This window comes from Megascapheus bottae, chromosome X, assembly GCF_031878675.1.
Source record: "Megascapheus bottae isolate mThoBot1 chromosome X, mThoBot2.hap1, whole genome shotgun sequence".
NCBI lineage: Eukaryota > Metazoa > Chordata > Mammalia > Rodentia > Geomyidae > Megascapheus > Megascapheus bottae.
This window is the reverse complement of record NC_143547.1, coordinates 86,954,043-86,967,168: the sequence shown is the minus strand read 5'-3', so window position 1 is coordinate 86,967,168 and position 13,126 is coordinate 86,954,043. Positions and strand designations below refer to the sequence as shown.

Sequence of the window (13,126 nt, the reverse complement as noted above, 5' to 3'; positions counted from 1 at the left end):
AATAAATGGAATCTACTTTCTTGTAGGTCACTAAGAAGTGACCAGATTCACCATGAATTGGAAACAGTGACGAGGCTTTTTCTGTATGAGTCTTGGGTTATATAAACTTTTGATCTCACCAGAACTTGAGTGAGCTAGAAGTATGCTTGATATTAGAATTATATGGCCTAAGAGAAAACTTAAAAATAATCATTATGATGTAGTAAGCCCTTACATCATCTTTCAATTTTGAATGATCACCTAAACCTGGGATTTTGTTCTCTTTGGGGAGTTAACAAAGATCTCTTTAAAATAACTAACATTCACTTAGTGAAAAGTTTGGTTTATTTGCACAATTTGTCAAGCCCCAGGACTATCAAACAAAAATCCAAGAAACACCATTCCTATATTTAACAGTGGATTCAAGAATCAGAATGTGAGGTAGTGCAGTATAGTTATTCTTGATTCCTTCTATTTTAGGAGTGAGAAAGTATAAGAAAACTATTGTTCTAGGAATAGGAATTACAAATCACCTAGGGAAAAAAATGTTCAACAGGTACTCAATTTAAAGATTTTCCTAACCCAAAGAGTTTGTATCAGCTAGCAATTCTCTGGAAGAATAGAAGGAAAACAATGAATGCTTTTTCCTACTTGTAACATCACAATGATCATCAATCAACTACAGCACTGTCAACAGTAATTATTATTACTTACCCTTGATTAAACCTAAGTGTACAGTATATGGGGATAAGCTCTAGTTTTTTCTCTGCATTCTAGATCATTTCTCTGCATTTCTCGATCATTCTAGATACCTTAAAAATAAAGAGAATATAATTTTCCAGGGAGGCCTCTATTCTTAACACTCTCAAAATATATATTTACCAGGCACAATTACTAGTATTCCATACACTAATTTACCTAGTATTTAGATACCTGGTAAGAGTTAAAACTCGGGTCATTGAATATAGATCATACCAAATGATGCCAAAGCAAAGAAGGAAAGTAATTGTTTATCTTCGGGTACCTAAAAGATTTCTTGTATGAAAGGTATGGTGAATGAGTGTTTAAAAAAATCTTTGTTCATGTGTATTGATTGTCCAAAGAGGTTCCACTGTGTTATTGCTATAGACAAACTTTGAACAAATTCAAAAAAAAAGAAAATGTAATGAAAGACAATGTACCTTATTGTAAAATAATATTTATAACAAATCTGCCTAAACAAACTGAATTACTTGCTGAGAAGTACTATCTCTCCCATTACTCATCTCAATTTACATTAGCATCCTTTTTATAAATGTATAACAGTAATTATCATTATATGCAATTCTGAAACTAAAGGGAAAGCTTTTCTAGCATATTTGAAATACTATGGTGACATTTTCATCTTTTTAAAAAAATTTTTGAACACCTGTTGAATGACAAAATTAAGTAAATTAAAGTGCTTGCAAAAGATTAGTAGATGGTGGGAAGGCAATTTAGGTTAAGAGTATAACATTACAGAAAATAGAGACATGAAACAAGCAGTGCTATAACTTATACTTTATGTTATTATCAAAAAGTGTACTTGTTCAAAAGTTCCCAGAGAGCACAAAGTGAATTTCAGGTTCTATCTTTTTCCTCTACATTGTTAGTATGTATCCTTTTTCTTTAAATGATTATATGTTGTGAAATTTGTGGTTTGTTAGGTAGCAGTTTTGCCACCTGGGAAATCTATTTGAATGTAGTAGAAAATTTGCCAAGTTTGTGTCACGAATGGCTGTGAGAAGTTCTATAGAAAAGACAGAGCTAGTTTAGGCTAGTTGCTTAAAAAGTGAGCGTTAAGCTATGTGTTTCCTAATAGTATGAATCTACAAATTAAGGGAAAGTTGCTGTGAGATGTTGTGCTCCTCTTTGCCTCTTTGTTCATATTCAGCCATCAAAGACATTAGTTTAGGAAAAGCAAAGTTTAAAAAAGACAAAAACAACATTAATGTTTTGTTCCCTTACATGGGGAATAATAGAATCAAATAATGGAATATATTTAATACACAAGTATGAATTTGTATTTAGTCTGTTTAAATACTAGATTGCCACCAACATGTTCTGAGAAGAGGAATGAGAAAATGAAAGTTGCATTTTTAGTGGCCATTTCTAGTCGCACTGGACAAAAACGATGGAATAAGATAAATAGGAGCAGAGGGAGATGACTTGTGAGATAATATGATGAAAGTTCAGTTAAAATTACTTAACTATATAATTTATAGCTTGCAATATTGAATTTAAATACATATCAGTGTCATGATGCTTAGCTATTTGTCCCTCTCAATTTCATGTATTACATTTTTTTCTTTCATGTAAGCATGACTTCCCAAGTGTCAAAACATTCACTGTAACTGTTGAGAAACAAAGGAAAACATCCTATAACAACATAAATACTCATTTTTAAAGAGCATGTGAATCAAATTATACCTCATTAATAACAGAAGAGAGAAAATTTCCTGGGTGTCTAATCTAAATCTTCTAGAAATTATTGGATGGAATTAATTTTGTGTCTTATGTAAATAAATTGATTCCAGGTAACAAGAAATAGATTTTATAGAATGTCAATGCCAGACAGTAAAAGTCAGATTTGAATTTTGATTTTGAGTTTTCATTTTGATATTTGCCAAGGGTACTTGAGATCAGAATTTAGAAATTTAATGTCCTAAACTCTTATTTTACTACTAACGTGCGATGTATTATGAAGGAAACACAGAAATGAATCATCTGATCTTAAAATGAATCAACTTTTACATTAAGAAAAAAATAGTAAGGGGTAAATTATGTCAAAGTTAATGACTCTTGTTTAGCTTTAGGTTTTGTACATTGCTTGATACCATCTGCTGCATCTGAATTATGCAAATCTAGAAATTCATTACTTTCAGATGAATAAATAAAATTAAAACAATAGTGTGACTATAAACTTTAAAAGCGCAATAAGGCATTGAATTTGTTCAGTTGTTGTACCATAAGCACTTAATGTAGTACTCCATGCCTGGTAGAAGAATGAATTAATCAGAAATCCTTTGAAAGAAAATCAGCAATCCAGTGCATTTAAAAGTTAAATTCAAGATTATAGCATTTGTGTGTGAGATAGATTCTTAATAATGATATTGACTTTATCAAGTTAAGTCTTTCCTTTGCATCAATAACCAAACAAGACAAATCATCAAGACAAATTGGTCATTACAGGCTATTCAGTAGCAATAGGCTGCTAGGTAGATTGATGATCAGTGCTTAGAGGACATTTATGAAAGCCTCTGAAGAGTCAGTCGACTGAATATTCAATTATGGGATATTCCAGATGCCTTTTTAGAAAATTGCATATTTGAGTTTCAGAACCATTCTCTTTTTGAATTTCAAGCTATAAAACTCCAGTGATTTTCAAGGATAAAATATTGTTTAAGGCAGTTTTGGCTAATACAACTAAATACCATAGGCTGGGTGACTTCAACCTCAAGTATTCATTTTTGTTGTTGTTATTGAGTCTACAGGAAGCAAAGTCCAATAATGACATTTGTAGATTCATTGTCTGGAAAGGATGTGATTTGGAAAGGGTGGGATTATTGGTTTATAGATGGCAATCTATGTGCTATGTCATCATATGGAAAAAGAGAGGAAGTGCATAGGTGAATAGGATCATAAAATTCAATTCATATCCTATAAAAATTGAGATGGAGATGTGACAAAAATGAAAGGTGCATTGTACTCATAAGCTAATTTGTAAAACTTCTTAAAGAGAATTTAAACATAATTAAAAAGAACAGAAGAAGCAAGATAATTCTCTTGGGCCTCTTTCATAAGGACAGCAATCCCACTCATGAATCTTCATCGCCTAATCATCCTCCAGAGGTCTCATTTCCTAAGGTTTAATGTATGAATTTTAAAGGCACATAAACTTATGAGTGGACACAAATATGAATGAAGTGACTATTACCTTTAAAGGTGTAAATCTCTTCTAGGTAAACATATATCTACACATCTTTTTCAACCTTAACAATTCCAAAACCATGGTATATCACAGGGGAGATATTTTCCAGACTGAGTAGCTATAACAATTAGTGCTAAAACATATGTCTTAGGAATTTATTTTAATGATGAGGAACTGTCATAGTAGAAACTGAATTATACAGAAGATGAGTTCCAACACTAACAACCAGCGTTTATAGAATTCTAAATGTGCCAAATAGTACATCACATGTTTTACATTTTATCTCTACAATTATTCTCTGAAGTGGCAGTTATAATTGCCATCATCATTTGGCCGATAAGGAGACTAAAGCCAAGGTATTTAATAAATTATTCAAGGTCTCAGATCCCAAGTTGAAGAATTAGAATGGAAAACATTAGCTGTCTAGCTTCAAACTTCTCAACTTTGTTCTAAACTGCCACTAATCAAGCACTTTTCAGATAAAATTTTCTGAAAGTGTAAAGGCCTATATTTGATATAGAAAGCCAACATGATGTAGTTAATAGATTTCAGATTCTCTTTCTCAAAGAATCAAAATTCTAACTAAAAATTTCTTTACAGTTTAGAAATGATATACCATTATTTCATTTACTATCATTGTTTCTTTGAGGCCATAATTATAATTGTTGCTTCTACTGGAAATTAAGCTTCTCATCATTTTTCAGCCTATGTAACTTTGATTAGTCCTCAGCTATAGACACTTCAATGGAACTTTTGCCTATTAAAATTGCAGCACTACATAGATATTACTAAGAAAGTCAGCTTGACTTTAAGGAAATTCCCAATTAATTTCTCCATTGTGGTTAATCTTGCAATACTCATTTTAAACCATTGAAACAAGAATAGCTATGTTTACTTGCACTTAGCAATTAAATGTAAAATATATCATTAATGTTTATTGGAAACAAATATTTTCCTTAAATATTCTATACTAAAGAAGTGTTACTTAAAAAGAGACTGAGGGCTGTGGCTCATGCCTGTAATCAGGAAGGGTAGCACTGAGGATACTAGCTACCAAGGATTTGGGTTCAAAGCCAGCCCAGTAAGTAAAGACCATGGTGACTCTTATCTCCAATTAATCACTAGAAAACAAGAAGTGGGGCTGTGGCTCCAGGGGTAGGAAGAAGAGCTCAGGGACAGAGCCCAGGCCCAGAGTTCAAGCCCCATGACCCACAAAAATTAAAAACAAAAAAAAAGAAGAGTAAGTTGGTTTGGGAATGTGGCATAGTGGTAGACTGCTTGCCTAGCATGCACGGGTTCAATTCCTCAGTACCATATAAACAAGAAAAGTCAGAAGTGGCATGGTAGCTCCAACAGTAGAGTACTAATCTTGAGCAAAAGAAGCACAGGGATAGTGCCCAGACTGAGCTAAAGTCCCAAGACTGGTTAAAAAACGTAGTAATTTGATTCAGCTTGGAGACAAAATATTTTCCAAAGAAGCACTTGCTCAATTTTACAATGACAATCCATTATTAACAAAAGATACATTATGAACAATTTGTCTTTCAAACAACTACTGAGACATACTACTTGAAAGAAAGAAAAATTCCAGTTTTTCTATGGTTTCCCATGGTGGTAAACCCTTGTGGCCATAAACCTTCACCTAAGTTTACTTTTTAGGGGATAGTCCTTTACTCTGAAAATAAACTTTGATAAATGAATTAAGAGTGAATAGGAAGTAGGTAGGCAAAATACTTTGGTGTTTAACACACCAGAGATCATGAGTTCTTTTGAAAGAAGCTCTGGCATAGGATTTATCTGTGAAATTATAAGTATTTGTTTATGAATCAAAGCTGAAGTGATTCAGTCTATGCTGCAATTAGAAAACTAATTTTAATCACCAAGAACAATAGTGTAAACCACTAATGCCAATTTTGATCAAAGTTAATAAGGTTCCCATCCCCCTCCAGTTAGGTACAAAAATATGAGACCTTATTTGAAAAGTAACTAAAGCAAAAAGCAACTATAGCCCATAGCTCAAGTGGTAGGTAGACGACTGCCAAAAATCAGAACTGTAAAAGAAAATTGAAAACTTCTCACTTCCTGATATTACAGAATGAGGAAAGAGGATCATGATATATAATTTATCATGCTTGATTTTTGTTCTACAATTTTCAAAAAGCAGCCACAACATGTCTTTAAATTGAAACTTCTGGGTGGTCAAAGACAAATTTACAGATTTCTTTTTTAATTATGGTTCTGCTAAGGATCACTTCTATGAGTTCTCTAGAGAAGGCACTAAGGTTCACCAAACCACTTTTTCTGTGTAAGTCTCTATAATAAATGTTAGATACTGTGAGCCATATAATCTGTCAGCTCTGTTCAGCTCTGTCATTCTATCAAGAATGCAATGAAAAACACTACATAAGTGAATATGTTACTTACAATAAAAAATCTTTATAGACAATAAAATATGAAATTCATATAATTTTTATGATATGGAATATTACCCCTCCTTTGATTTTTTCAGCTATTTAATAATATAACAATCATTCTTATGGACTATCCCTAAAAATAGGCATGTTGAATTGAATTTGGCCCATGGGATCATCGACTAAAATACCTTAGAATAAGCCAAATGAAATTTTAGTTTAATCTTTTCATGTTTCATGTCTTTGGATGTAAATGAAAGGAAAACCCAGCAAATCTTTTCATTTTGTCAGTCATGGAGCTTGAACCCTGGGCCTGGGTGCTGTCCTTGAGCTCTTCAGCACAAAGCTAGCACTCTATCACTTGAGTGACTGCACCACTTCTGGTTTTCTGGCGGTTAATTGGAGATGAGTCTCATGGACTTTCATGCCTGGGCTGGCTTTGAATGGTGATCCTTAGATGTCAGCCTCTTGAATAGCTAGGATTACAGGGTGAGCCACCAGCGCCTGGCTACACCAAATCTTGTGTGAAATTAATTAGCAAAATTAGAGATAACATGTAATGAATTTAATTAATTACTTATTTCAAAAGATAGCCTTAACAAAAGCCTTATCAAAACAGAAATGAATTAAATGAGGGTAAAAAAACAATCAGAGACTCATCTATAGCAAGTTGATTAATAATTTTGTGGAGCAGTATAAAGCTACATTATTCTATTAAAAAGCACTGTCAACTAAAATTGTACTACTATAGTTAGTTGATAATCAGGAATCAAATCTCTGTTAGTGAAAAGTCAGTCTCTGGAACTATTATTTTTTTAGGGGATATTTCAAAATAGTTATGTTGTGAGTACAAATCAAAAAGTTAAGAGTTAAGATCAAATTTTTGTGTGATCTTTCTTTTCAAGTTGGTTTATTAATTAGCTTCTTAAATATATTTATATGATAGTCATTGTTCTAACCATTGATACATACAATTTCATCAAATCACTTACATAAATTTCCTTTTTTGGTTAATATACAGACATTGAATGAGTTTTCTAATGTTATACAAGTGACACATGTTATACATTCATTTCATATAACTGGTCTTATGCTTAGAGAGCAAATTGTACTGTGCTTGGTCCAGTACAAAGCAGTGTCATATACACAATACATGACAGTAATTGTTGGCACATAAGGCTGATGGAAAATGAAAAATATTGGAAGAAGATGTAATATAGCTTAAATTGTTGAAAGTTCAAGTCTCTCCTAAATTATTTTCTTTTTCACTGTGTGTGTGTGTGTGTGTGTGTGTGTGTGTGTGTGTATGCATATGTGTGTATGTGTAATGAATAAGTTTTTCTCCTTGGTGCAGCATTTCTGTAACAAACCCTAATTTCTCTCTTACTTTATCCCTTTACTACATGCTCAAAGTTCCTTTGAGTCTGGCTTACTTCACTTAATATGATTTTTTCTAAGTCTTTCCATTTCCTAACAAATGGGGCAATGTCATTCTTTCCAACAGCAGCATAGAATTCCATTGTGTACAAATACCACATCTTGTTGATCCACTCATCAACTGAGGGATATCTAGGTTGGTTCCATATCTTTGCTATGGTAAATAGTGCTGCAATGAACATTGTTGTGCTGGTGGATTTAGTATGTTTTTGTTTCTGAATGATTGGGTAAATGCCAAGTAGTGGAATTGCTGGGTCATAGGGGAGTCGACCTTTTTGATGAAAAAAGGAAATTAAAGCAGAACTGAGGAAATGGAAAAACCTCCCATGATCCTGGATTGGAAGAATCAATATCGTGCAAATGACAATCTTGCCAAGGGCTATCTACAAATTCAACGCAATACCCATCAATATCCCAATGTCATTCTTTAAAGAAATAGAAGAGGTAATCCAAAATTTCATATGGAATAATAAAAGACCCCATATAGCAAAAACACTTCTTACCAGAAAGAACAGCACAGGAGGAATTTCAATACCAAACTTTAGACTCTATTACAGAGCTACAATTATCAAAACAGTTTGGTACTGGCACAAGAACAGGCCTGAAGACCAATGGAATAGAACTGAAGACCCAGATATTAAATCACAGACCTATAGCCACCTAATCTTTGACAAGGGAGCCAAAAAATAGAATGGAGGAAAGATAGCCTCTTCAATAAGTGGTGCTGGCAGCACTGGTTAAGCACCTGCAGAAAACTAAAGCTGGATCCTTCTTTGTCACCCTGTATTAGAATTAACTCCAAATGGATCAAAGACCTAGAGGTAAAACCCTGTGAAACCTTTACAAGAAGGAATAGGAGATACACTAGGCCTCCTTGGCACAGGTTGAAACTTTCTTAATAAGGACCAAGAATCACAACAAATCAGAGAAAGGCTGGATAAGTGGGACTGCATTAAACTGCGGAGCTTTTGTAGGGCAAAGGACATAGCTAGTAAACTAATTAGGAAGCCTACAGAGTGGGAGAAGATCTTCACCAACCATACAATAGACAAAGGCCTCATATCAAAAATATATCAACATCTCAAAAAATTGAATCAATCCAAAACTAATCTCCAAAGTAACAACCATCCCATTAAAACATGGGCCAAAGACTTAAAGAGAGTCTTCTCTGAAGAAGAAACAAAAATGGCCTACAGACACATGAAGAAATGCTCATCATCTCTGGTCATAAAAGAAATGCAAATCAAAACAACTCTAAGATTCTACCTCACTCCAGTTAGAATGGCCAGGATCAAGAAAGCTAATAACAACAGATGCTGGAGGGGATGTGGCCAGGAGGGGTCATTACTACACTGTTGGTGTAGTAATGCAACGAGTGCAAACTCGTTCAACCACTATGGAAAGCAGTATGGCAGTGGCCCATACTTTTTCTAAGAGATGTTTGTCCATTTTCTAATGACCTGCATCCTTCATTCCTAATTAGAAACATAGTGATATCTTGAGAGATAGATGACATGCTCCACAATGGAGTGTCAGGGTAATGGTGAATCTATCTTCATAATATTTAGGAATCAGTTGATTTTCTAATCTCCAGTATAGAAGTCCAATCCTCTGTTTATTCATAGAAGTTGTAGTGTTTGCATTAATCTGTATATTAACAGTTTGTGAAACTATGAAAAATATGCATGTCAAAAGCTGGGCACTTGTGTCTCACACCTGTAATCCTAGTTACTGAGTATGCCTACATCTGAGAATTGCAGTTCAAAGTCAGTCTTGGAAGAAAAATTCAGAAGACTCTTATTATGGTATTGTTTAAGGAATGATGAGAAAAATTTGGATGTATTCAGTAGAAACACAATTCTCTTGTTTTCATCATGAAGATGACTGAATCTATGTAATACCTGCATGTACAAAGGACTGATATTTAGGAAGGTGCTAAATAAACATTCCTTATAACAATGAAACAAAACAAAACAACACAAAAGCTGAAAGTGGACCTGTAGCTCAAGTGGTAGTGTTAGCCTTGAGCAAATGAAGCTGAAGGACAGAATCTAGGCCTTGACTTCAAGCCCCAAGACCAGGACTAGTGTGTGTATGTGTGTGCATGTGCACATACACTGAATTTCTTGTTTAACATGTGTTTTATGAGTCTATCTAGTTTATTGGGAAGGATACTAGATTTGTGATACTAGATGGCCTACTTTCAAATTATTCCAACTACTAGTGTAAGAAATATGACCCTGGATACCTCATTTTACCTGTTTTGTTCCTTAGTTTTTATGTCAGTGAAATTAATTGATTAATAACAGTACTTATCTCATAAGATATTAATGCAGATTAATTTAATAAGTATCAAAATTACAATACTTACTCATGTTACTTATTGTTTTTCCTATTGCTATGTAAGTTGCATTATTGGTCTAATCTAAAGGAAAATCTCAGGCTTCCTTGCTTATAAAAAATGGTAAATAGACTAAGTACTACTAGCCTAGTGGCCAGAATGGTATGGTTTGAGTTCTGCTTCAGCTACTTGTAATATGTATGACTTTGAAAAAGGAAGTTTCAAATGATGGTCAGAAGAATGGGTTGTCATCAAACCATAAATAAAAATGACACTGAAGACTACATTTGTCTGAAAAGAAAATCTGGAAGAGGGTCCCCGCTCCAGCTCCAGCTCCAGCCACCCCTGCCACCACCGCCGCCGTCTTTCTCTGTCTTGGGTGAGGCAGCCATCTTGCTCTTTTCTTGCCGCTTACTGGTGTTGGACGACCCTCTCCCTGTTTCAGATTTATCAACAGCATGAATCAAGAAAAGTTAGCCAAACTTCAGGCTCAGGTCTGGATAGGGGGCAAGGGTACGGCTCGCAGAAAGAAGAAGGTGGTACATAGGACAGCTACAGCTGATGACAAAAAGCTTCTAAGTTCTCTAAAAAAACTGGCTGTGAATAATATAGCTGGTATTGAAGAGGTGAACATGATTAAAGATGCTGGGACAGTTATTCATTTCAACAACCCCAAAGTCCAAGCTTCACTCTCTGCTAACACCTTTGCAATTACTGGTCATGCAGAAGCCAAACCAATCACAGAAATGCTTCCCGGAATATTAAGTCAGCTTGGGGCTGACAGCTTAACAAGTCTTAGAAAGTTAGCAGAACAGTTCCCACGGCAAGTGTTGGATAGCAAAGCACCAAAACCAGAAGACATCGATGAAGAAGATGATGATGTTCCAGATCTTGTAGAAAATTTTGATGAAGCATCAAAGAATGAAGCAAACTAAAATCTTTTCTGGTTTTTGGAAGCTGGCATGGACTAGATTTAAGAAATCATCTATGTGGTTCCAAAGTTTTACAGACATGGAGAACATCACATTACTAGTACAGTAATATAAATATTTTGTATATTAAAGATGCTGTTTATTCATCATTTTTTGGTCATTTGATTTTGCATTTTGCACTTCCAGGATCTATACTTTTGGTCAAAATATGAAGTGGTGGTGCAGTTTGAGGATGTTTTGGTTTTAGATTCTTCTTTTTTGTGTGGGGGGATTATCTTTGGTGTATGCGTGTGGTATGTGTGTTCACATTGGAGAGCAAATTGGAAAACAGTTCTATTTATCCTGTCCTTCCCTGGTAGAAATAAAACAAATCTTTCCATTTGTTACCTTTTTTCCCAATAATGCACAGAATTAATGAAAAATGAATATTTGACTTCAGATCTAAAGAGACTTTTTTATCATTGGAAGTCTGGTTTTAATTTACTTGGTTAGCTATCATAGTTTTATGCATTTTTCTGGGTTTAAATGTCTTGAGGCATTTTGCCATCTGCTTGTAGCTGAAGTAACAAGTAGGGTATCTTTGGTGTCATTGCCTTAGGTTCACTTTACCAAGTCAGATCCAGAAGAACTTCTTTTACTAGCTTTCTTCCTGATAGTCTATTTCCCTATTTCCTTCTTCTTAGGGTCTTTAAGTAGCCTAGTCAGCCTTTGGTAATTAATATTCTTCCTCATCTTCTATCTAACCTGAGAAGGATGTTCTCCAAATAGAGTTAAGTGAGTGCCTCGTACCTCTTTTTGTAAGATTTTGTTCCCTCATCTTGAGGAACACCAATTCCATCTTCAGCTTTTTATTTCCCATTCAATGTTACAGTTTGATAGATTTCAAACTAAAATAGCATGTACTTTTTTTCTTTTTTAGTATGTGCTTGCTAAAAACATTCATGCCAGCCATATCCTGTATCCTAGCTGTTCTCAGTAGCAGGTGCAAGAATGCCTCTTTTTCAGCAATGTTGCCATTTGGAATGTCCTTTTAAATAAGAAAAAAATAGGTCATAGACTCATCCTCTAGCACAAATGGGCATTCTGTAACATGGTACTCGCCTCGAGAGGATTCCTTCAACACTCCTACTCTTGGCCTTGAACCTACCTCTGGGTTAGATCTTATTATTATTGTAACTCCTCACAACACCCTCTGTATGCTTATAATGCTTTGGAGGAGGAGCTCTGTAAAACACAGTATTTATTTTTCTTCACCTTTAAAAGGTCTTGGAAATATGTTGCATTCATTCACTCAAGTTTCCGTCTTGCTATTTGCTAAAAGCTTGCATTTTTCATATCTGCATTTATTCAATATTTTAGGATAAGATTTAGAAAATCTAGCATTTTTCTGGCCCATTACTATACTAACTACAGCTTAACCTTACAGCATTCCAGCTTTTGTTTCAAGGTAGATACCTTTACTTGATATCTAAAGTTCAAGACAAAAACATGAGAAGTCTGTAGACATGAAGGCATAGTTCTCATGGAGGTTTTTTCTTTTTCATCTAAACACCTCAAATTCTATTTTATAAATTTGTTGATTTTCCTGTTATGTTTATTTAATATATGGACTTAATAAAATAATAGTAATAAAAATAACAGTACAAAGGAGGACAGTATTTCCTCTTGTGCTTTTCTTATTGTCTATAAAAAAAGAAAATCTGGAAGAAAAATAGAGTAAAGAAATAGGAAAATATTATTCTTTTTTTTAAAATTTAAATTTTTTATTGTAATTAATAGAAGGGTAACAGTTATATTTGCCAGATAGAAGGTGCATTACTTCACATGCATTGCTACCCCTTCTCATGTTTTTATCCCCATTTCCCTCCCCCACCCTCTCCCCTCATCTTGTTTTCCCCCTTCCCTTTCCTATTTCAAATAAACAAATATTTGTATATATATCAGATAACAAGGTAAGATACTGTAACAATAGAACATTATTCTTAAACTAAGTTGTAAGCTGTAAACATCACTTTTGTCTGTAGCACCAATATCCTTCGTACAATAGACATTTTTCCTCAAAACTCCAGCTCCAATA

General features: G+C 34.1%; 1 pseudogene; it reads left to right on the top strand.

Moving 5' to 3' along the window:
• Positions 1-10,553: 10,553 nt before the first annotated feature.
• Positions 10,554-11,305, top strand: LOC150041499 (transcription factor BTF3 homolog 4 pseudogene; annotated as a pseudogene).
• The last annotated feature ends 1,821 nt before the right edge of the window (positions 11,306-13,126 follow it).